Source organism: Pan paniscus, chromosome 6, assembly GCF_029289425.2.
Source record: "Pan paniscus chromosome 6, NHGRI_mPanPan1-v2.0_pri, whole genome shotgun sequence".
Lineage (NCBI taxonomy): Eukaryota > Metazoa > Chordata > Mammalia > Primates > Hominidae > Pan > Pan paniscus.
The window spans coordinates 18611665-18637048 of NC_073255.2; the positions used below are offsets into that span (position 1 = coordinate 18611665).

At 37.7% G+C, this 25384-nt stretch overlaps 1 long non-coding RNA gene across 1 annotated transcript; it reads left to right on the forward strand.

Moving 5' to 3' along the window:
* Positions 1-4539: 4539 nt before the first annotated feature.
* Positions 4540-23807, forward strand: LOC134730735 (uncharacterized). The gene is made up of 3 exons (XR_010112690.1): positions 4540-6157; positions 22756-22937; positions 23700-23807. It is a non-coding gene; the product is annotated as an uncharacterized LOC134730735 (long non-coding RNA).
* The last annotated feature ends 1577 nt before the right edge of the window (positions 23808-25384 follow it).

Below are 25384 nucleotides of genomic sequence, written 5' to 3' on the forward strand. Positions count from 1 at the left end.
ATATATTGCATGTAAGTTAAAGTGTCGTCTAGTGTGCATATTGCTTCAAAGACATCAAATGCTGCTTGTGTGTATGTGAAACACATCTGGGATTTATTGATAGTTTTTTTTTTTTCAGGTAACTGTCATCCTATATGCGTTCTACTTATTTTTATTGATAGATTCTGCGGTTAAAATAAAATAAAATCTGTTTACTATTTAGAACATGGTTCAATGAATGTATATATTATTCTGTTGTATTTTCTTTTAATGTAATCAGCCAAAAACTACAAATCAAAAAGTGTTTGCTCGTGGGGTATTGTTTTGCTTCTAAATTTCCCAGTAATCTAGATACAGGCAATAGGCAGCTGTAATAAAAATTAATAGTAAAAGATACTTTTCAGAGTTGAACTAACTAGGACACTGTATTTGGGTTGACTTTCATACCAGGTCCCTGGAGGCGGGACTTCCACAGAATAGATGATATACAATAAAAGTCTTTAGAGTATTCTTGCTAGTGACAGTACAAGGAGATGCTTTAATAAACCCTTGAAATCAAATTTTTTTGGCTTGGACAATAAGCAGTTGTAAAAAATTGGGCAAATCATTGAGTATTTTAAAATCTTCATGATTCTTTTAAATCTTAGTTTCTTACTTATATAATGGTAATAAAACTGAAAGGCAGGTGTAAAGATGTAATGAAATCATACATGTGAAATACCTAGCCAAATGTTATTTCCTGGAAATTAGGAAATATTCCACATCCTGGAAATTCCCAAATGTTCAATATCCTGCAAATTAAGAGTTGGGGTATTAAAATAAAGATCACAATATTAGCTGCCATTGCTTGAGCTTAAATTATTGCTCTGTTCTTTCTTAGCTGTGTGACCTCAGGATTTTATAGCCCTCAGAAGAGTGTTCAATAAGATCAACATCGAACAATGTCACTACTTCTCTGCATTTTACTCATTACCAACAAACCCATCCCAACATCTCCTGTCCTTCTCCCTGTCCTCTCGCCAATTTTTTCTTCTTCTCCCTTTCCAGAACAGCAACAAAAAGATACAAACTAAAACACAGAAAACTGCCCTATTCCCCCAAACACAGTCCAACCCTGGCACTTGTGCCTCATCAACAAAAGTTGTGCAATTGTAATCTCCTGTAATTCATTCTCTTCTGGCCAGATGTTTTATTTGGTGTCACCACTGGACAGATCAAGTAAAAACAATACTTACAATCCAGGCTGATGGCCTAGGAAACAAACATCACATGACTTACAATTAGAGAGTTTAACAATTGGAAAACTGATGCCAACTTGTAAAGAAATGCATACCTACTGAATACTACTTGACAATGCATTCTTTAAAACAAATCTTTCCAAATCTGTCCACTTCAGCTTCAGCTTTTATTTTTCAAAGCACAATATTCTTACACATAACCTTGAAAAAGAAAAGATGGGCCACAGTATCTGTTTACTTAAGAGAAGTTAAATGGTGCATGTAACATCTCTGTTACACAGTATACAACAGTGACTGACTTTAGCCTTTAAATTACATTTATCATTTGTTTTGACTGCAAAGTGATTTATACTTATTTATGGTGGTTTACAGCAGATTATGCCCTTCAGTTTTTAACTAACATCAAAAAATAAAGACATTGCAGTAAAACAAAGAACGCCTCCATTAGCCAAATACCAAAGAGAGAGTTAGCCTACAACTTCTAGCATTACAAACATTTACAGAGAACATAACGCTAAAAGGTGACTGCTGGATTTTTCCATTACTTGCTCTCTTTCTTTCTTCATACTTATTGGAAAAAGTGTAAGCTTTGATTCAGCTTGTGTTAAGTACAAATCCCAGCTCCGTTGCTTAATAATTTTGTGGCCGTTGGCTAAATAACCTGTCTATGCCTCAGATTCCTTATCTATAAAATGGAAATAGCAATTATAAGTAACTTTCTGAGAAAACTGTGTAGAGGATTAAATGAGACAATACATGTAAAGTTTTTAAACAATAATTGAGATACAGTAAGTGCTCAATAGATGTTAGTTATTAACACCTTAAATAATAGTTCTTCTAAAAAATGTGTGCTGTCTATTCAACACAGAAACTTACCTACCTTGCAAGGGCAAGAGAAGAGCAATGAATTAAACCACCAGGAAACGTCAACAAGGTAATTCTTGGTACTCTTTACCAAAAGTTCAATTAGTTCTCTATTCTAAAATCATAACGGAGTGGCAGGAGTGAAATGAATAACTCAGAAAGATCCCTCTGGTGGTATTTGAACAACAATATGAAATAAATCTCATAAATAAATATAAAATTACGTCAACAATAAAAAAGAAAGATGATGAGGATCTAAATGCAGACAGCAGCCTTAATTACGGAAAGAATGGGAGAAATATGAGAAGAATAAAAGGGACAGACTACACAAGTATATCACTAATATAACATGGGTGGTACCAAATAAATTCAATTATATTGTTATTTTTAAAGCTTTCCAGAGCAGGAACCCATCTTATTTGCTCTAGTGCATAATTCATACAATAATAATTATTAGTCCAAAATGTATCTCAATTCACACTTTTTGAAGACTTATCATATGTTGCATTACAGAGGGTGCAAAGGATGCTTATAGCTGGTAAAATATGATTAGCTTTATTAGTATATCAGGCTAAACTACCCATAAGTTAATCAATATATTTATGCTAATTGCTAATTTTCATGTCTTGCAACAAAGGTGCAAATTGTGGCATCATCTGACCTTCAAGGCACACATAATACCAGTGATGCTTTTTTTTTTCTTACTAAGTTGTGCAACTGCTAAAATTAATTGTACCCCAGGGCTATTATATTATTCATGAATTGTCACCCAAATGAATGACAATGTTTGAGAGGGAGTGGAAGAATAGGGATTTAGATGTGTTCTCAGTGAATGCTGCCAGCTACATGACAACTGACATAATACCCAATTACAAGATCACTAATTAAAGCTATCAAACCAAGCCTGTGCAATTTTTGCCCATCACTAGGATTTTCAACTTTAGCTTCTGAATTTGCCTTCAACAATTAGAAGAAAATCCTTTTCTAAGTGGTTTTTCCCAATACTCTGAAACTAGGATTTATCATTTGATGAGTCAGAAAATATTGTAATTTTGCTATGCCCAATTCTAACATGTAATGACATAGCAACAATATGCTTTGATTTTATTTTTCCTGTTTCAGAACTCAAAAAGAGCTAAGAAAGTCAGATACATGTTTCCTCTTTTAAGACTGAAGCAATGAAAGTGAAATCTCTAAAGTCTGATTTCATGAGGAATGCAAGGACATATTATGGAGGAAAGAGCCTTACCAGTATACTATTTATTATCTTCTTTATTGGAAAAAAATTAGTTAAAAGTATAGCTTTGTATCTATTTTGTTCAGAAACAAGATGAACATGATGGCTCAAGTTTTTCCGTATGCAAAGTAGAGTCAACTTTTATTCCACAAGATAATATTCAGTGAATATCTTAATCATTTAGATGAAAATTTTAGAAATGTGTATAAAAATATATATACATATACAGCATCATATATATTTACTTTAGTACATATATATACATTTTATTGTGTGTATATGTATATATTTGTGTGTGTGTGTGTGTGTGTGTGTGTGTGTGTGTGTGTAAGGTTTTCACCAAAGAGACCTACAAATTTGTTGAATCTTATCTTTGGTTAAAAAAAAAATAGATAAATTTAACAGAGATTCACTGAGCAAAAAACAATTTGAAAATGGGGCAGCCCACGGAACCAGAATAGGCTCAAAGTGACTCCAGGGTTGCCACATGATTGGATGACATTTACAGACGGAAAAAGGAAAGTAACATACACAAAGTGGGAGCAATGTACAGAAACATCTGGATTGGCTACATCTAGGTGTTTGCCTTAGTTGAGCCTGGTTTATACAGTTGGCTGCCTGTAGTTGACTGAAGTTCAGCTGCTGTGATTGGCTGAGGCTCAGCTACTTGTGACAAGAGTAGGTTGCAATCTGTTTACACATCAAGTTGGGTTACAGTTTATTGTGTATGGAAAAACCTTTTGGCCAAGCGTAATTTAACAATTTCCCCTTTTGTCAACTTCTTAATTGAAAAAGATTAAAGAAAACCTTAGGCATTGATGTCACCATTGTAAATGGACTTATTTAGTCTCAAATCGCTTTGGAGAATGGCAGAACAATGGGTTTCGTAGGTGGGAACAAGGAAACCGAACAGCAGGAAAAAACGCTGGAGAGCATCAGGTCTCTTCAGATTTCTTTTTTGTAAGAGAGCAGAGGAGGCTTCCTTACTATCCTAAAATCTGTTTAAGAGAGGAAAACAAAAATGGGCCTGTTTTGACATTTATTTCCTTAAAGTTTTATTTTATTATGTGGCACTTAACGTGAGTGACTTCATTTTCATTTGGTCTAGTCTGTTGGGGCCTAGTGCAGCAGCTCAGTCCAAAATAATGACCTCCAATAATTTTGTTTAAAAATTTCTCCCTTTTCATCAGGATCTCATCTAGGTGAGAGTGATCAAAACTTAGGGCATTAGCACTAGTCTCAGTTACCATCATTTAAGCTTGCCAGTCTCACTGTGTCATTCATAGGTTATGGTGTCCTGATGAATGCACATTTCTTTAACTTTTTGTCTTCCAATCAAAGAATGTCTATTTAACATTCTACAGATGGCTGCGTGCAAACATTTAAAACTTTTGAGAGAATACAGTGCACCAGAGAGACTATTATTATAACTATCAGAAGGACAATACCAAATATGCTGCTTAGCCAGGCTCCCCATAAACCAAACCAACTAAAATTAAATAGATGAAAGAATGTGCCAGATGAAAAGTCTACCCATTTTAACCAAGCAGCCTGTTTGTTAATCCCTTGCAACCAAGTCTCTAATACCTGATGTATTCCTCCATGTGTAACAAGAAGTCTGAGCAATTGCAGATTCTTTCCTGTTCAGCTAACAGGTAATTTAGAGCAATTCTATTATTTAGTACAACTTTAACAAGAGAATGTAAAGAAGTCTGCTCTGCAATTATAGCCTTTGCAGTAGAATCTGTTATAGAACCTATTATGAAGGATACATCTCTAATTATTGCCTCATTTATTATATATTTACTCCAAGCCATGGAAAAGGAGGCCTAACAAATGATGCCTATCCGGAAGGGTGAAGACCTCCTGACAATGTTCTCTTTAATGTATGATGTAAGATAAGAGGAGTGGACCAGTACTCTGTTTCTACTGACTTGGAGCAGCAGAGATGAATTTGAAACCCACACTGACCCTTCATCTTCAATCCAACAAGACATAACGTTGCCCGTGGATTAGATGGGCTGTGAAATCCTCCATAAATAAAAGTATAACCCTTGGGTGGACACAAAGACCTATTGCTCACATATACATTATAACAGCTTCTGGCCAAGAGTCTGAGACAGAATTACTACAGGTTAAAATAACATTGTGGTACCATGGCATATAGCTAATTTGCAAAAAAAAAAAAAAACTCCATTTAAGTAAGTCTGTTTTGTGATATACTCATTGGTCCTGGCTCTGCATACCATTAAAACAGAGAATGCCAAAAAGTTGGTTGAGAAATCTTACCACTGGTACAATTCAAACAACAGTTACATTAAGGATGTTACTAAAGTAACCCACAAAGTAAATTACAGGATCCCTTAAGTCATATAAAGACCTGGGTTTGATATGACAGATTCAACACTCTGTCAAGTTACTCACAGATATTACTGATTGTGAAATTTTAATTACAGCATTCTTCTGCTGCTTTGGTTTTGATGTTTGTCTCCCTTCAAATCTCATATTGAAATTTAATCCCCAACTTTAGAGGTGAGCTTAATGGGAGGTGTTTGGGTCATAGGAGTGGATCCTCTTGGAGGGTGTGAGAGGGAGAAATGTGATTGAGTTATTGCTCTATTGTTCTCATGAGTTCTGGTTGTTAAAAACAAAAAGAAAACTAAAGAAAAAAAAAAAAAAAAAAAGCCAGGCATCTCCCCTGTACCTCTCTCCAGCAACCCCTCTTGCCATGTGATCCCTGCAGATGCTCTACTTCACTTCCTGCCATGAATGGAAGCAGCTTGAGGCCTTCACCAGGAAAAGATGCTGCTGTCAAGCTTTCTCTCCAGCCTACAGAACTGTGAGTCAAATAAACCCTTTTTATTTATAAATTACTCAGTCTTGGGTATTTTTTATAGCAACACAAAATGGACCAAGACAGAAAATTGATACCTGTAGTGGGGTATTTAAATAAAGATACCTGAAAATGTGGAAGCAGCTTTAGAACTGGGTAATGGGCAGAGGTTGGAAGAGCTTGGAGGGCTCAGAGGAAAAGAGAAAGTTTGGCACTTCTTAGAGATTGGGTAAGTGGTTGTGACCAAAGTGCTGATAGAAATATAGATGGTAAAGAGAATGCTGAGAAGATCTCAGATAGAAATGAGAAAATGGGAACTGGAGCAAAGGTCAACCTCTTATGCCATCACAAAGAACTTGACTGCATTGTGTCCATGCTCTAGACCTTGTGGAAGGCTGTGATGACCCAGGGTGTCTGGCAGATGACATTTCTAAGCAGCAAAGTGTTCAAGAAGTGGTGTGGCTGCTTTCTACAGCTTCCAGTTAGATATGGTAGCAAAGAAATGTGTTAAAGGTGAAATTTACAATTAAAAGCAAAGCAGAGAGAAAAAAAATTTTGGAAAATTTGCAGCCTGGCCATGTGGTAAAGAAGAAAACGTCATCTTCAAGGGAAGCATCCAAGGGTGCTGTAGCACAACCATTTTCTAAAGAGGTTACTGTGGATAAAAGGGAGCCAGGTGCTAATAATCAAGACAGGGGGAAAAAGGCCCCAAAGGCATTTCAGAAATCTTCTGAATTCTGAAGGCCACCCCTTCTATCACAGGCCCAAAGGCCTAGGAGTACAGAAGATATTCCTGGGACAGGTCTGGGACACTACTGCCCTGTGTCACCTCAGATGCTGCTCCTGCATCCCAACAACTCTGGCTCCAGCCACAACTTGGACAGCCTCAGCTACTGCTCTGGCTGACACTCTGGAGAATGCAAGCAGTAGCCTTGGCAGCAACCATGTGGTGCAGAGTCTTCAGGTGCCCAGAATGCAAGAGCCATTCTTGCATTGGCTTGGTGGCTTAAGGGATAGATATATTGAAAAACCTGGATACACTGGAAGAAGGCTGCTGCCACATCAGAGCAACCAAAGAGAGTACCAACTAGGGCAATGCCTAGTAGGGTAATAGGAGCAGTACTGCCACCCTTCAGATCCCAGAATTATAGAACCACTGCCAGCATAAAACCCTAGCCTAGGAAAGCTGTAGGCACCAGGCTCCAAACCATTAGAACAGCCACATAGACTACACCCAGCAAAGGTAGGTGCAGGGCTGCCAGAAGCCTTAAAAACCTACCCCGCATACCAGTATGCCCAAGATGCAGGACGTGAAGTCAGTGAAGATTATTTTGAAGCTTTACAATTTAATGTCTGCCCTGCTAATTTCTGGACTTGTGTGGGGCCTTGTTACACCTTTCTTTTGGCTGATTTCTCTGTTTCAAGATAGAAATGTTTATTCAATGCCTGTACAACCATTATATCTTAGTAGTAAATAGCTTGCTTTCTATTTTCCAGGCTGGTAGCAGGAAGAAACTTGCATAGAGTCTCAGATAAGACTTTGGACTTAGAGTTACTTACAGAACAAGTTAAGACTTTTGGGGACTATTGGGAAAGGCTGATTGCATTTTGCAATGTGAGAAAGGCATGAGATTTAGGGGTCAAGGAGCAGAATGCTACAGTTTAGATGTTTGTCCCCTTCAAATCTCATATTGAAATTTGATCCTCAGTGTAGGAGATGGGGTCTAATAGGAAGTGTTTGGGTCATGGGGGTGGATCACTCATGAAGAGATTAAGGTCCTCTTTGGAGGGGAGGGGGTGAGTAACTTCTCACTCTGTTCGTTCCTGTGAGAGCTGGTTGTTACAAAGAGCCTGGCACTTCCCCTCTTCCTCTCTTTTGCTTACTCTCTCACCATGCAATCTCTGCACATGATTCCCCTTCACCTTCTGCCATGAGTGGAAGCAGCCTGAGGCCCTCACCAGGAGCAGATGCTGGTGCCATGCTTCCTGTACAGCCTATAGAACCAGGAGCCAAATAAAACTGCTTTACTTATTACCAAGTATCAGGTATGTCTCTATAGCAACACTAAATGAACTAAGATACCTGCCAAGCAAAAGAGGTAGGCATAAGCAAAAAATTAAAAATTAAGAGAACTAAGAGTTTCATGATAGCAGAGAAGTCTTGATTCACGATCTTGGGACAGCTCCTCATGCCTAAGCTGCCTCTGTTTCTGGAAACTTCCCTGACTAGCTTTATCGTAAGGTCTCCAGTGAGTGTACAGTTCCAAGAGTCTGGAGAGGGACTTTTGACTTGTGAGATGTGCACTGAAGGTTTGAGGCCCTGACATTTTACTGCAGTGTGGATGGCAAGAGCAGTCTTTCTCTGAATATGCTTTTAGACGACCCAGTCTCTGGGTTCTAGATCATTAAGGGCTTGATTTTCCTCAGTTGGTGGATCAGGAAAAGCGTTCCTTACCTTGTGAAAGCACACATTAGTATCATGTATTAAAGCCTTGTAGCATTTCGCGATTTTACAGTTTAGGAGAGCAGGAAATACATGAGGTTCTATTATTAGAAACATGGGCCTTTCAGTGACTATGTCATAAGCGGTCAACTTACATGTTCTGGCATTCTTGGGAGGAGCCAAGATGGCCAAATAGGAGCAGCTCCGGTCTACAGCTCCCAGCGTGAGCGACGCAGAAGACGGGTGATTTCTGCATTTCCATCTGAGGTACCGGCTTCATCTCACTAGGGAGCGCCAGACAGTGGGCGCAGGCCAGTGGGTGCGCGCACTGTGCACGAGCCAAAGCAGGGCGAGGCATTGCCTCACTCGGGAAGCGCAAGGGGTCACGGAGTTCCCTTTCCGAGTCAAAAAAAGGGGTGACAGACGGCACCTGGAAAATCGGGTCACTCCCACCCGAATACTGCGCTTTTCCGACGGGCTTAAAAAACGGCGCACCACGAGATTATATCCCACACCTGGCTCGGAGGGTCCTACGCCCACGGAGTCTCGCTGATTGCTAGCACAGCAGTCTGAGATCAAACTGCAAGGCGGCAGCGAGGCTGGGGGAGGGGCGCCCGCCATTGCCCAGGCTTGATTAGGTAAACAAAGCAGCCTGGAAGCTCGAACTGGGTGGAGCCCACCACAGCTCAAGGAGGCCTGCCTGCCTCTGTAGGCTCCACCTCTAGGGGCAGGGCACAGACAAACAAAAAGACAGCAGTAACCTCTGCAGACTTAAATGTCCCTGTCTGACAGCTTTGAAGAGAGCAGTGGTTCTCCCAGCACGCAGCTGGAGATCTGAGAACGGGCAGACTGCCTCCTCAAGTGGGTCCCTGACCCTTGACCCCCGAGCAGCCTAACTGGGAGGCACCCCCCAGCAGGGGCACACTGACACCTCACAGAGCAGGGTATTCCAACAGACCTGCAGCTGAGGATCCTGTCTGTTAGAAGGAAAACTAACAAACAGAAAGGACATCCACACCAAAAACCCATCTGTACATCACCATCATCAAAGACCAAAAGTAGATAAAACCACAAAGATGGGGAAAAAACAGAACAGAAAAACTGGAAACTCTAAAAAGCAGAGCGCCTCTCCTCCTCCAAAGGAACGCAGTTCCTCACCAGCAATGGAACAAAGCTGGATGGAGAATGACTTTGACGAGCTGAGAGAAGAAGGCTTCAGACGATCAAATCACTCTGAGCTACGGGAGGACATTCAAACCAAAGGCAAAGAAGTTGAAAACTTTGAAAAAAATTTGGAAGACTGTATAACTAGAATAACCAATACAAAGAAATGCTTAAAGGAGCTGATGGAGCTGAAAACCAAGGCTCGAGAACTACGTGAAGAATGCAGAAGCCTCAGGAGCCAATGCGATCAACTGGGAGAAAGGGTATCAGTGATGGAAGATGAAATGAATGAAATGAAGCGAGAAGGGAAGTTTAGAGAAAAAAGAATAAAAAGAAATGAGCAAAGCCTCCAAGAAATATGGGACTATGTGAAAAGACCAAATCTACGTCTGATTGGTGTACCTGAAAGTGATGGGGAGAATGGAACCAAGTTGGAAAACATTCTGCAGGATCAACAAAATTGATAGACTGCTAGCAAGACTAATAAAGAAAAAAAGAGACAAGAATCAAATAGACGCAATAATAAATGATAAAGGGGATATCACCACCAATCCCACAGAAATACAAACTACCATCAGAGAATACTGCAAACACCTCTATGCAAATAAACTAGAAAATCTAGAAGAAATGGATAAATTCCTCGACACATACACTCTCCCAAGACTAAACCAGGAAGAAGTTGAATATCTGAATAGACCAATAACAGGAGCTGAAATTGTGGCAATAATCAATAGCTTACCAACCAAAAAGAGTCCAGGACCAGATGGATTCACAGCCGAATTCTACCAGAGGTACAAGGAGGAAGTGGTACCATTCCTTCTGAAACTATTCCAATCAATAGAAAAAGAGGGAATCCTCCCTAACTCATTTTATGAGGCCAGCATCATTCTGATACCAAAGCCAGGCAGAGACACAACAAAAAAAGAGAATTTTAGACCAATATCCTTGATGAACATTGATGCAAAAATCCTCAATAAAATACTGGCAAAACGAATCCAGCAGCACATCAAAAAGCTTATCCACCATGATCAAGTGGGCTTCATCCCTGGGAGGCAAGGCTGGTTCAATATATGCAAATCAATAAATGTAATCCAGCATATAAACAGAGCCAAAGACAAAAACCACATGATTATCTCAATAGATGCAGAAAAAGCCTTTGACAAAATTCAACAACCCTTCATGCTAAAAACTCTCCATAAATTAGGTATTGATGGGACGTACTTCAAAATAATAAGAACTATCTATGACAAACCCACAGCCAATATCATACTGAATGTGCAAAAACTGGAAGCATTCTCTTTGAAAACTGGCACAAGACAGGGATGCCCTCTCTCACCACTCCTATTCAACATAGTGTTGGAAGTTCTGGCCAGGGCAATTAGGCAGGAGAAGGAAATAAAGGGTATTCAATTAGGAAAAAAGGAAGTCAAATTGTCCCTGTTTGCAGACGACATGATTGTATATCTAGAAAACCCCATTGTCTCAGCCCAAAATCTCCTTAAGCTGATAAGCAACTTCAGCAAAGTCTCAGGATACAAAATCAATCTACAAAAATCACAAGCATTCTTATACACCAACAACAGACAAACAGAGAGCCAAATCATGAGTGAACTCCCATTCACAATTGCTTCAAAGGGAATAAAATACCTAGGAATCCAACTTACAAGGGATGTGAAGGACCTCTTCAAGGAGAACTACAAACCACTGCTCAAGGAAATAAAAGAGGATACAAACAAATGGAAGAACATTCCATGCTCATGGGTAGGAAGAATCAATATTGTGAAAATTGCCATACTGCCCAAGGTAATTTACAGATTCAATGCCATCCCCATCAAGCTACCAATGCCTTTCTTCACAGAATTGGAAAAAACTACTTTAAAGTTCATATGGAACCAAAATAGAGCCCGCATCGCCAAGTCAATCCTCAGCCAAAAGAACAAAGCTGGAGGCATCACACTACCTGACCTCAAACTATACTACAAGGCTACAGTAACCAAAACAGCATGGTACTGGTACCAAAACAGAGATATAGATCAATGGAACAGAACAGAGCCCTCAGAAATAATGCCGCATATCTACAACTATCTGATCTTTGACAAACCTGAGAAAAACAAGCAATGGGGAAAGGATTCCCTATTTAATAAATGGTGCTGGGAAAACTGGCTAGCCATATGTAGAAAGCTGAAACTGGATCCCTTCCTTATACCTTATACAAAAATCAATTCAAGATGCATTAAAGACTTAAACGTTAGACCTAAAACCATAAAAACCCTAGAAGAAATCCTAGGCATTACCATTCAGGACATAGGCATGGGCAAAAACACCAAAAGCAATGGCAACAAAAGACAAAATTGACCAATGGGATCTAATTAAACTAAAGAGCTTCTGCACAGCAAAAGAAACTACCATCAGAGTGAACAGGCAACCTACAAAATGGGAGAAAATTTTCACAACCTACTCATCTGACAAAGGGCTAATATCCAGAATCTACAATGAACTCAAACAAATTTACAAGAAAAAAACAAACAACCCCATCAAAAAGTGGGCGAAGGACATGAACAGACACTTCTCAAAAGAAGACATTTATGCAGCCAAAAAACACATGAAAAAATGCTCATCGTCACTGGCCATCAGAGAAATGCAAATCAAAACCACAATGAGATACCATCTCACACCAGTTAGAATGGCAATCATTAAAAAGTCAGGAAACAACAGGTGCTGGAGAGGATGTGGAGAAATAGGAACACTTTTACACTGTTGGTGGGACTGTAAACTAGTTCAACCATTGTGGAAGTCAGTGTGGCGATTCCTCAGGGATCTAGAACTGGAAATACCATTTGACCCAGCCATCCCATTACTGGGTATATACCCAAAGGACTATAAATCATGCTGCTATAAAGACACATGCACACATATGTTTATTGCGGCATTATTCACAATAGCAAAGACTTGGAACCAACCCAAATGTCCAACAATGATAGACTGGATTAAGAAAATGTGGCACATATACACCATGGAATACTATGCAGCCATAAAAAAGGATGAGTTCATGTCCTTTGTAGGGACATGGATGAAATTGGAAATCATCATTCTCAGTAAACTATTGCAAGAACAAAAAACCAAACACCGCATATTCTCACTCATAGGTGGGAGTTGAACAATGAGATCACATGGACACAGGAAGGGGAATATCACACTCTGGGGACTGTTGTGGGGTGGGGGGAGGGGGGAGGGATAGCATTGGGAGATATACGTAATGCTAGATGACGAGTTAGTGGGTGCAGCGCACCAGCATGGCACATGTATACATATGTAACTAACCTGCACAATGTGCACATGTACCCTAAAACTTAAAGTATAATAAAAAAAAAAAGAAAAAAAAAAAACTTACATGTTCTACTGAAAGTGAATCTTATTGTCATCAATCTGAAGTACCTTTGACCAAGACAATCTAGTTGATTCAGTTAGTGTTACCTAATGCTATTCTATCTGTAATATCTTGTTTCTTTTCCAACTTGTCCAGTAAAATAAGTACCTCTGCTGCTGGAAATTTCTCCAAGAATATCCCATGAGGGAAGCACATTTTCTAATAACCGTTTTAATTATTGTTATACCATCAGCCTTCTTTCATGGAAAAGCTTCTATCTAACCAGAAAACATGGATTGAAAATCACAATTGAAAAAAATTCCTCTATAAATGTTCAAATAGATCATTAGGCAGCAGAAATGTACCTGAACTTGTGAATGTCTTCACAAAATTAAGGGTTTGACTAACCAAACGTTAGTCATAGTAATTTTGCCAATTTTAGAACAGTCACCACACCATATTTTTTAATGTAATTTGGATCATTTTGTCTCTTTATGATGAGTCATGAAGTACATAGTTTTTAATAATGGAAGCTTTAAGTACTCAGAAGGGACCAGGTGGCTGTCCAGGCTCTCCATGAGTCCATGCTTAACACTGGATTTATACTCTCTAAAATATCAACATTGTTTCTGTAATTCAGGTTCATAGCACTGTTTATTAAATGGGTTAACACAGGTAATTTGACTTGATCATGAAGTTCACTCAAATTGCCTGTCTTAGCAATTTTAGTACTGGCTGACTTAGCATGAAAATCTGCCAAAGTATTTCCTTGGTATTTAATTAGTTCTTATACTGCTTGAGTTAGCAGTTTTATGAGCCAGTCAGTCTCCTCATTAGAGTTCTGGGAATTCTTACTGAGTCCAATGGTATGAACTTAAGGTTATCAGCAACCTGTGCTTGTCAGAGTCATTTCCAGTCTTTCCATGAACCTCCTTGAAGACATAACACTTTAAGATCGTAATTGTTTATAAAGAGCTTTCAGAAAAAACATCAGAATGAACAATTAACTACAGACAACAAGACTTGAAATGGTTATGGTTAAAAAGGCATTTGGCAAGAAAATTTGGTTATTTCTATGGCCCACAGTAATTTAATGTAATAAAAATAATTATGACTGATAACATATCCTGAGCTTATACAATTTTGGAACATGTATTAATAACATATCTATACAACTATAACTCAAACTAAAAAGGTTAAGTATCATTTCTTATTTGATAATACTTTCCATTTAAGTTAACATAGCATATAAATGGTTTTCATATATCTCTTTTGGATGCTCCCGGGGCCCTCTGGAACATCTCAAAGTTAGTTTGAGATCAAAAAGACTTAATTTTGATTTTAAAATTTGATTTTTGGAAGTCTACCAAATATATTAAGGCTTTAAAATACCTAACCAAAATAGGATCACATGTCACCGTAAAATAATAGTCATTTAACCAAAGTGATAATTAAAACATCTTAAAAAATAAAAACTTTTACTCTTTGATAAAGAGGAGACTCGGTTTTCCAAATAATCAAAAGACCTAATAAAGTCAGAATAAGGCACAGAATATTTGTTTCTCTTTCTCTTTTATTCTCTCTCTCTCTCTCCGTTTTTGCAGTTTACTCAAAAGGTGAATAAAAGTCTTTTATTATCTCTTATTAATACAACACAAAAATCTTGCTTAAAACAGAAAGCTAAATTTTATTTTCACACTAATTTTCTTTTGATATTAAGGCTTAGTTTTTAAAACTCTTACAATGAATTTATTTATCCTTAGTTTAACCACACAATATTTTTAACTTTTTTCCTTTTTTAAACTATGTCCATTCAGTTTTATCTATATCATTTTTTGTTTATTTTGAAGCAATGTTTAAATAATGTCTGAGATAAAATTACTTTAAAAGAAAATACACTTTTATATCTCCTTTATAACCTTTCTCACCAAAAACATATTTTTCCTTTTTTATTATATATTTTGCATACAGAATTGTTACCCTTATTTTTAGTAGTTTTAATTGTATACATTAATTACAATTTTAACTCTTAGTAACTTTAATTTCCAGTGAAGAACCTAGAAAATAAGCAATTTGAACTGTTTTGTAACAGTATTTGTAGATGAAAGCTATTACATAATTTTGAGAAATATATGTTTAATCAGTGTTTTACGTTGATTAATAAACCCAAATATATTTAGCTTCTCTATATCATATAAACAGTGTTAAAATATATAAACTTAAAGTTATTCTTAATAATTAATGTTTCAGTATTTTAACTTACTTAGAAATGACTCAGATATTTAATGAATATTACTTAATTTAACATGACTTTAAGATTTTAAATTACTGAAAAATATTTTTGAAACTATGACAAGTTCATTTATAAACTTTTATGCCATTTACACTCAGATAATTTACTCATTCCTAAGAATTATGCATGGATTGCTCATTAAACTAAGCTAGTCATTGAAGCAGCTCTGGAAATACCACCCTAAAATATGTCATTTTATCATACTATTGCTATGAATAGGTAAGCAAAGCAAGGCTTTTTTAATTCCCTGTACCTATCTAAAGACAGATTTTCCAAAGAAACTCAATTGTCATTAATTCTCTTTCCAGGGAGATCCAGCAATGAGGAAAGATTAACTTTTATCACTGGAAAGGAGACTTTGTCATACCCAGACAGATATTGTCACAAACCATCACCCATTTTTCTAAGGGCCCATTCATCTTTTCCAAACACCGCTTTCTACCTAAAGCCTAAATACCATCATTTGCCAAAGCCAAGGAAGGAGGGCATAGGTAAAGACCTAGTTAAAACAAGATGCCACGAAAGCAACTTAAACAAGGATAAGGCTTGTTATGTAAATTTAAATCAATGCCTTTTCCACTGTAAGAGTTTCTAGTTACTCAATCCTTCCTCTCTTCCTAATGCACAGAGATATAAACTCTTACAAAGAGAGATTTTCTTTATAGATGTAATTTTTTTTTTTTACACAAGGGTTTCAAAATAGCCAGCTAAATGCCAGAAAGCTGTATAATTGTACAGAAGGGCAGTGTACGTAAGGACAGTGTACAATGCCATATAAGGACATTTTGGTCAATGATGGATTGCATGTATGATGGTGGTTCCATAATATTATAATACTATATTTTAACTGTACCTTTTCTATACATAGATGCACAAATACTCAGCATTGTATTACATCAGAACAATAGCATGCTATACAGGTTTGTAGCCAAGAAGCAATAGGCTACACTATACAGCGTAGGTGTGTAGTAAGCTATACCATCCAGGTTTGTGTAAGTACACTCTATGATGTTCAATGACAGAATTGTCTAATGACACATTTTTCAAAATGTATCCCTATCATTAAGCAGCGCATGACTGTATTTTGATGACTGATTTAGTTCAGTAGGAGAGCTTTTTGACTTAGCTTTTATTTCTTAACTAAAATTACATAGTTCAGGGTGGAGGCCATTAACAAATAGGACCAAAAACTGTCTTCTATGCCTGGACTCAGCGTGGATACCTCTGAAAAAGAAGAAAGCCTACTTTACCTGAGAGCCACCTTTTATAAATACTTTATGCAGTTTTCTTTTCACCTTTGGGATGGAATAGTAGCTAAGCCAAACGTCAGCAGATTCTTTTTTTTAACAATTAGTCATTTAAGCTTTTTATTTGTCTTTTGAAACAGTTTTTAAAGGAGGCACTAAAAACACTGAAATTTTTGTAGAAGTTTTTGTAGCGGTCCCTGGGTGAGCCTAATTTGGGAGCCCTCATTTCTAAATTCACTTTTAAAGTACAGTGCTGTTCATTCTGAATGTTCCACTGTAATTTTAAATTATTTTCTTTAGTAAGATTATGCCATTTTTGTAAGTATTATCTGCTTCTGACGCCTAATAACTATACACGTAAAGGTAGGCTTAGCTGGAAGGTGGAGCACTCAGTTCTTCATAAATTACGGATCCCATTTTTATGCTGAACCTTGGCATTGGTTCTGAGATCCCCTTGATCAACACTGTCAGGGATTTTTCTCTACCTAGACTTGCAAGTGAAAAAAAACAAAAAGACTAGAACACAAAATTCCTGCAAATTTGCCAAAGCAGAATTCGTACCCTCTGCAGTGATTGCCATTTACTGCCTGTTTCTGCCTGGTCTGGTCAGACATCTGAGGCCTCTAACTGGATCCAATCTAGTTAGTTATTGTATCTGATCCAATCCTGGACCCATTCCAGTTTTTGTGCCAACTTCCTAACTCAATTTAGATCCAAAATTTGCCTAAACAAACTCAGCTCAAAACACAAATCCATGAAACTTCAGAATCTGAGAAATAACTTAGCCATGATCCCCAGTTGCTGCAAGTGACCAATGGACATGATGACCCTGGAAGGTGTCTCACTTGGTCAGTCAGTGCTCCTGAGGGTCCCAGGAAGCTCTACTTTGAATCCCACTTCTGATGCCATCTGTTAAATGAAAAACTGTAGACAAATTAAATTTGATAGGGCTTAATTGATCAAAAAACAATTCCAGAATGGGGTAGACCTCAGGACCAGAATAGGTTCAGAGCAACTCCAAGGCTGGTTGGATAATATTTATGGTTGGGAAAAGGAAAGTGTTGTATAGAAAATGGAAGTACGGTACAGAACCAGCTCTATTAGTTACAGCTGGGCATTTGCCTTATTTGATCCTGCTTTGAACCGCCGGCTTCTTTTGAGTGGTTGACTGAAGTTTGGCTGTTGTGATTGGCTGAGGCTCGGCTACTCTTTACAAGAGAGGGTTAGAGTCTACTTTACACAACAAGTTAGGTTACAATTCATTATGTGTGAAGAAACCTTTAGGTGGAATACCTACATTACAGGAGAGTATTGATTACCAGTTGGAAGCTATGCTGCTCTTAATGGTAACTCTGGACTTGTCCTTCCTATACGTGACTCTGATTTTGACCTTGACATGCAGCTTGCTGCAGAAATCAGCCATGCCACTGCAGACCAGATTAACTGCCCAGCAGACCTGCTGAATCATGAAAAATAACAAATTTCTCTGGTAACTCACTGAACTTGGAGTGGCTGAGTAACCAGCAATAGAGAACTCATCCATTGCATTAATCCACTGATATTATTAAGTCGATCCAGCAACTGGATTTTCTTTTGCCGATAAACACAACTAGTAACACAACTGATTCAGCAAAAAATCACAATTCCATGGGTAAGAATTGCTGGCCTAGGTGACTGGTGATAACTCTAGAGATGAAAGTACTGTTAGAAGCTTTTCATTTCGGTAGTGTTAAAACTGTTTTGTGGATGCCCTGGTTTTCAGGAAGAGCTCCAAAGTCTGTCTGAAAAGAAAGGCCAGCATTCTGCTCTACTTCTGCTGGACCACATGTGTTCAATACAGGGCTTTTCAGAAAAAAAAAAAAAAAAAAATTCCATTTCCTAAAAAGGGTCAGCCTGAAAAAACACTGTTATAAAGATTCGAACATCACTAATCTTGTCCAACTGTATCAAGAATTATTACAACAGACCCAGAGAAGTAAGGTGGTTAGTTCAAGTTCATGTAACTGAAAGTGACAAAGCAGAAATATAACTCCCTTCTCTATCCACCTAACTTGGGCTTTTGACTCCTACAACATCCTGAGACTTTCAATATGAAGGGTAAGGGTGGCGTCTGCAACCGCAAATGGCTGGATAGCACCCCATAAATCAAGAAATGCCTTAGCATCTGTGGTTATTCAGTTCATCACCAAGTATTTATTAAACAACTGTCACCATCAAGTAGGTCCTACCTAGGCGTGTTCCTCCCTGAAGGAGCAGGACTCCTAAAGTTATAAAGATCCATAGCAGGACAGATGTAGCCTTTTTACAAAGTTCTATACCTCATTCTCCACTGCGTGTTTATTAGGACAAATAAAAATCCATTTTCCTTCCCCACCTCCTTTATCTGAAAAGAAAATTCAGTCCTTTCTTTAAGTCTGATACTTTACATATATATTTAGTGTTTTAATATTTAAATTTTTCAAGTTTATTTTTAATACTTAGTGTTTATCTTTACGTTATTGAATAGAAAGAATAGGCACTTGAGCCCCAATACCAAGTCATCATTGTACTGGACTGCCCACAAACTAAAGTCCAGTTTGAGTATTGTAGATGAGCCCCATTAGTTTTGCCAACCAAGAACAAGTCAACAGTTTTTGCTTCCAAGTTCAGTACTAATGAGTGCACTGTATTTTTCTCTGTCTTCCACTCTGTAGCAAATAGTGAAGTCTTAGACTATTTTCAGGGAAATAACTTGTCCATTGTAAAATCATGATAAAAATAAAAGCATTTTGTTATTAGATAAGGACATTCCTGTTTCGTTGTGAATTCTATATTTGTATTTACCCAAAGTGCATCATTAACAAGTAGTCTTTATTCAGTATTACCTTGTCCATTTCCCTATGCAGGATAAATGAATATGCATATAAATAAAAAGTATTTACAAACAAGTAAATAGCCCCTTGGTTACATCAGAATTGTTAATAAAGAGCTTACTATATTTTAGATACAGTTTGAAAAATGTGGTCTCCTCCCTGGTACCAATGAGGATCTCACACATTTTGTACTCAAATAAAAGTGATACAAAATTAAGAACACTTATTTCACAGTTAAGAATAATCATATTCCTGCCTTGGAGGAAGAAGGTATAGAAAGAGTGATAGCCATTAGATTCAGCTTCAGCTACCATTCGGGGGACCATATGCCAGATACTTTCACTACAGTCATTTAAACCTCCAAGCAGTCTGGATGAAGCAAACATGATTATCACCTCTTTTCCGCTGATAAGGAAACTGAGAATCAAAAATATATATGAGAAAAATAGTTACTTTACTGTAGAAAAACCTTGCAGACACTACCTGTGGTTGGCAGACTAATTCTCCCCTAAGATATTCATGCCCTAATCCCTAGACCTGTGATTGTATTATGTTACTTGGCAAAGAAGAATTAAGGTTGCTAATCAGATAACCTTAAAATAGGGAAATGATCTTGGATTAGCCAGGTGGGCTCAATATAATCACAAAGGTTCTTAAAGGGGAAGAGGGAAGTGGATGAAGAGATCAATCAGGGAGAGATTTGAAGAGGCTTTGAATCTGGTTTTGAAGATGGAGGTAAATGAGCTAGTGAAATGCAGACAGCCTCTAGAAACTAGGAAAGGCAAAGAAACAGAGCCCACAAAAAGGAACACAGCTGTGCTGACACCTTGATTTTAGCCGTGTGATAACTATGTTGTACTTCTAACCTATAGAATTATCAGATAATAAATGTGTGTCATTTTAAACCATTTAAACTTGTGGTAATTTGTTACAGCAGAACTAGGGAACAACTACATCGCTTTTATCAAGTGACAAATTTCACATCAGCAGGGATGTCATATTGATGTCATGTGCCACCTGATATGATGCAATGAGGGGGACATATCTTCTCTGTGGTTTTCTTCCCAAAAACCCATCGTTTCAACCCCAATGGAGGGACATTCTAGAAAATAACTAAAAAGTATTCTCCAAAACTTTAAAGCTCATGAAAAACCAGGAGAGACTGAGAAGCTATCACAAATCTAAAGAGTAAGAAGACAAGACAATTGACTAAGATCAATATTGTATTCTTAATTGGATCTTGGAACTAAAACTAACAAGAGTGGAATAACTGGTGAAATATGAATAATGTCTCTAGTTTAGTGGATAGTATTGTGGCAAACTTAATTTTTTACTTTTGACAAATGTACTGTGGTTGTGAACACTAGAATAAAACAGAGTGAAGGGAACTTGGGCGCTCTGTACTTTGTGACTTTTCTGTAAACCAAAAATTATTCCAAAGTAAAAATTTATTTAAAAATAAGTAAAACAAAAGTTTCTAAAGCAAAGTTTTTCATGAAAGACACATGCCTGAGAGAGTCAACTTTAGATCCAAGTTTTGTAGTCCTAAGTTCTCGTCCCCTGTTTCCTCCCAGTATACTATTGTGTCCCAGGACTTAGAATCTACTCAAGCTGGCAGGGTGCGGTGGCTCACGCCTATAATCCCACCACTTTGGGAGGCAAAGGAGGGTGGATCACCTGAGGTCAGGAGTTCAAGACCAGTCTGGCCAACATGGTGAAACCCTGACTCTACTAAAAATACAAAAAAAAATTAGCCAGGTGTGGTGGTGTGCACCTGTAATTCCAGCTACTCAGGAGGCTGAGGCAGGGGAATGGCGTGAACCCGGGAGGTGGAGCTTGCAGTAAGCCTAGATCACGCCACTGCAGTCCAGCCTGGGTGACAGAGAGCGAGACTCTATCTCAAAAAAAATAAAAAATAAAAAAAAATAATAATCTATCTAGGATAGTTTCTAGAGTTGATGTCTCAAACTCTAGGTGTCCTGAAGTGAGTGCTATGGCAGAGACATCTTGTTACATTATTGGGGCTAAGTAGAGAACAATGATTATAGGAGTTATAATAATAGTTAGCATTCATTGAATTTCCTGTGATCCAGGCACTGTTCTAAGCCCTTTACATGTAGTTATCTCATTGAACCCACAAAATAACTTTGTAATGTGGAATTATCTTTATTCATTTCCAAATGAAGAAACTGAGACACAGGAAAGTGAAGCAAATTATGACATGGCCAATAAGTGACAGAATCAGATTTCAACCCTCACCAATCTGATACTAAGATAGAGCAACTGACTGCAACTGTAAAAGCATTTGGGCTGAAAGTACAGCTCAATACATCCTTATTAATAATGATGATATTAGCAGGTAACATTTATTAAGATTTTCCCTTATTTAAACCTCACTGCTATCCGTATGAGGTAAGTACTGCTACAGATCAGGTTCCCTGGGAAGTAAACTTTGAGACAGGTATTAGAATACAGGAAGTTTATTGGGAAGAGCTCTCCGGATTAACATCTGTAATGGAAGGGGGGGGGTTAGCAAGATAGGAAAAAGTTGTATTGTGGTATGATCACAAGTCTCAGCCCTTTCTAACTGAATGGAGCACTGGAGCTGGGAGAGCACTGCAGAGTTGTGCAAATTGTGGCAAAGTGGCTGGGGGCATATACACCCTCAGTGGTAGTTCATGGATGTGGGTGGCACCAAGGGAGGGTTGAGGCCTTGCGTGAGGGTAGGGGCAGTCTCCAGAAGGGGACTCATCTGTGAGTCAGCAGCAGCCACCCTGCCAGGCAACTTCAGGATAAGCACTTCAGTTCTGGAGTGTGGGCAGAGTGCTAGGCAGATTTTGAGTGGTATACCACATATTTATGATTCAAAAAACTGAAGACTAAAGAAAAAGCTACATGCCACAAATAAAATAAATGGTAATTGTATTAGTCAGTGTTCTCCAGAGAAACAAAGCCATTAGGATGTGTGGATCAATTAGTAAATGATTGATAGGTAGCTAGATAGATTATTGATTTATTATAAGGAATGGGCTTATACAATTATGGAGGCTAAGAATTTTAGTCCTAGGAGAGCCAATATAATTCCAGTATGAGTGTGAAGGTCTAAAATGCAACAGAGCCAGTGGTTTAAGTTCTGGTCAGAGTCCTAGTTTGAAGGCAAGTGAAGACAGATATCCCAGCTCCCATACAGGCAGACAGAGAGAATTCTTTCTTACTCAGCCTTTCTTGTTCTATTCAGGCCTTCAACAGATTGAATGAGGCCCGTCTACACTGAGGAGGACAATCTGCTTTACTCCTTCTATAGATTCAAGTGTTACTCTCATCCAGAAACATCCTCAAAGATATACTACAATAAGGTTCAACCAAATGTCTGGGTGTCCCATGATCCTGTGAGGTTGACATATAAAGTCCACTGTTACAGTAAGTGACATAAGTGAAGCATGACTTCAAGTCTGTTGGAGTCCGTTGTGAATCCTAACCAGTGTGCTATGCTGTCTCAAAATATGCAGGAGCTACTGGGGACCAAAGAAGAGTTTAGGGAGAGTGTGATGGGAGCAAATACACTGATACAATTGCAAGGGCAGCTTCCTAGTTCACTCCAGGAAGTCAAATGCTCCCTGAGAAGTGACATGATAAGGCAGTTATAAATTGAATCATATTTTGATGTAGTTATAGTGACTCTTAACCACCTATTTAAAATGATAATACAAAATATCTTTATTAAGTGAATAAGGCATTAAATTACTTCTAAAATTTTACATGCAAAAAATACGAAAGATTAAAAAGGGATGTTCAGATGCATTAGTAGTATAAGAATAGAACTCCCAAACCAGCAATCTCTGACGTTCTGGTACATTGGGCTTTCTTCAACTAGAACTCACATATGTGTAATTAACTCTGCTCATCGTGGCAAGGAAATATAATTCTGTGTGCAAACATATTTGTGAAAATTGATATGCTGACATATTTTTATATATTTACTCTAGCTCAAATAATTGAATGGTTAATTTAACTATTGTGAATAACACTCCAAAAAATGTTTCACTTTTTTGGCTAATTTAACAGCAATTAAAAGAACTGTTAAACTCTTTTTTTCAAAATTACAGAACTTGTCTTATAATGCATTTGAAAGCCTCTAATTTCCTGTGTATCAAAGAGTGAAGTTTACCCTTTCCATTTTAGATTTAACAAAAGGAGTTAACTGGGAAGATCTAAAGAGAAGTAATTCCAAACAGGATTTCCATTTTACATGGAAATGTGACAAGAAGAATTAAAAGGAGCAGAATGAGGTAATGAAGGGAGAGGTGAAGAAGGACAAGAAGGAAGTGGGAGAGATAGAGGAGCTTGTTTAAGGTTTAATGATAAGAATAGTAAATAACCATGAGGTCATTAGAAATAAAAACAATTTTAGATACTTTGTAATCCACTGCTATTCCAGATTCATATACCCCTCTAAAACTGCTAACAAGGCCTGCTCTTCCCATAGTTCTACTTTCATCTCGTCTTTAAATATAAAGATGAGAAAATGTCAGATGCTTTTCCAAAATCAAGCTATAATATATCTAGAGTAGAGCATTCCCCATATTTTCTAGTCAAATAAACACTGCCTAAAAAGGAACTGAGTCTGATCTGGCATTAGTTTCTAGTAAATTTATTCTATAATCACTGCATTCTTTTCTTAGATTCATAAAGTGTCTGTTTATTAATCCATTTAAGAACTTGACCAGAGTTTGTCATACTCACATGTCAATTCTATGGCTTGGAGTTTTTCTGCTCTTTGATATTTGCAAGATTTCAACTTTGACACCATGTTAATAATATAATAATTAATTATAATAATAATTAATAATTATAAAATATAATCCCCAATGGTAAACAGTCATAAAAGCTATTTTTATATAACTTTTTCACTGTACTGCAATATGAAGATTATTCTCCTTGATGAAAATGACATTAGCCAATAGCAGAACTCCCATCCACAGAATTGTTCAAGCAAACACTAGCTGATTCCATGTGATAAAGTACTGCCACTTTCTTTCCTTTTACCACTTAGGATTTTACATTCTTTTCAAGGTAGTGTACATCCACCACACAAATGTAATATATTCATTTATTCAACAAATGGTTATTAAGGAAAGTTTTTGTTTGATTACTATGAGCTAAATGCTGAATTGAACACTGAGAAGACAAAGAAAAACACAACAAAATCTGAGGCTTTAGAGCTGGCACTCTTCTTACCATCACCAAACACCTTTGAATTAAGTAGAAGACCCATTGTCCTAGTGCATTTTGTGCTGCTGTAAGTGAATACCTGAAACTGGGTAATTTGTAAAGAATAGAAATTTAGTTCTCACAGCTGTAGAGGCTGGGCAGTTCAAGATCAAGATACCAGCAGGTTCAGTGTCTGGTGAGGGCTGCTCTCTGCTTCCATGATGGCCTTTGAATGCTACGTTCTCTGGAGGGGCAGTGCACTGTGTTCTCACATGGTAGTAGGTTGAGGGGCAAAAAGCCCTTTTGTCATGGCATTAATCCATCATAAGGGAAGAGTCTCGTGACCTAAACATCTCCCAAAAGGCCCCACCTGCCCACACTGTTGCATTGGAGATTACGTTTTCAACATAAGAATTTAGGGGGACACATTGAGACCGTAACACCCATTAAACACAAATGTTTCCTAAAAATGTATTTTTAAGTTAATCAGAATGAACTTATGGTGACCAAGGATCAGATATTTTACAACAGTGTTTCTCAGAGCCTTTTAACATGCTGATATGCATTGTGAATATGTCAGAGCAGAAAAGAATATATAATGCTTGCCAAACTTACATGGCCTTAAAATCCCCCTTTCCTCCTTGAGACTTATTAAA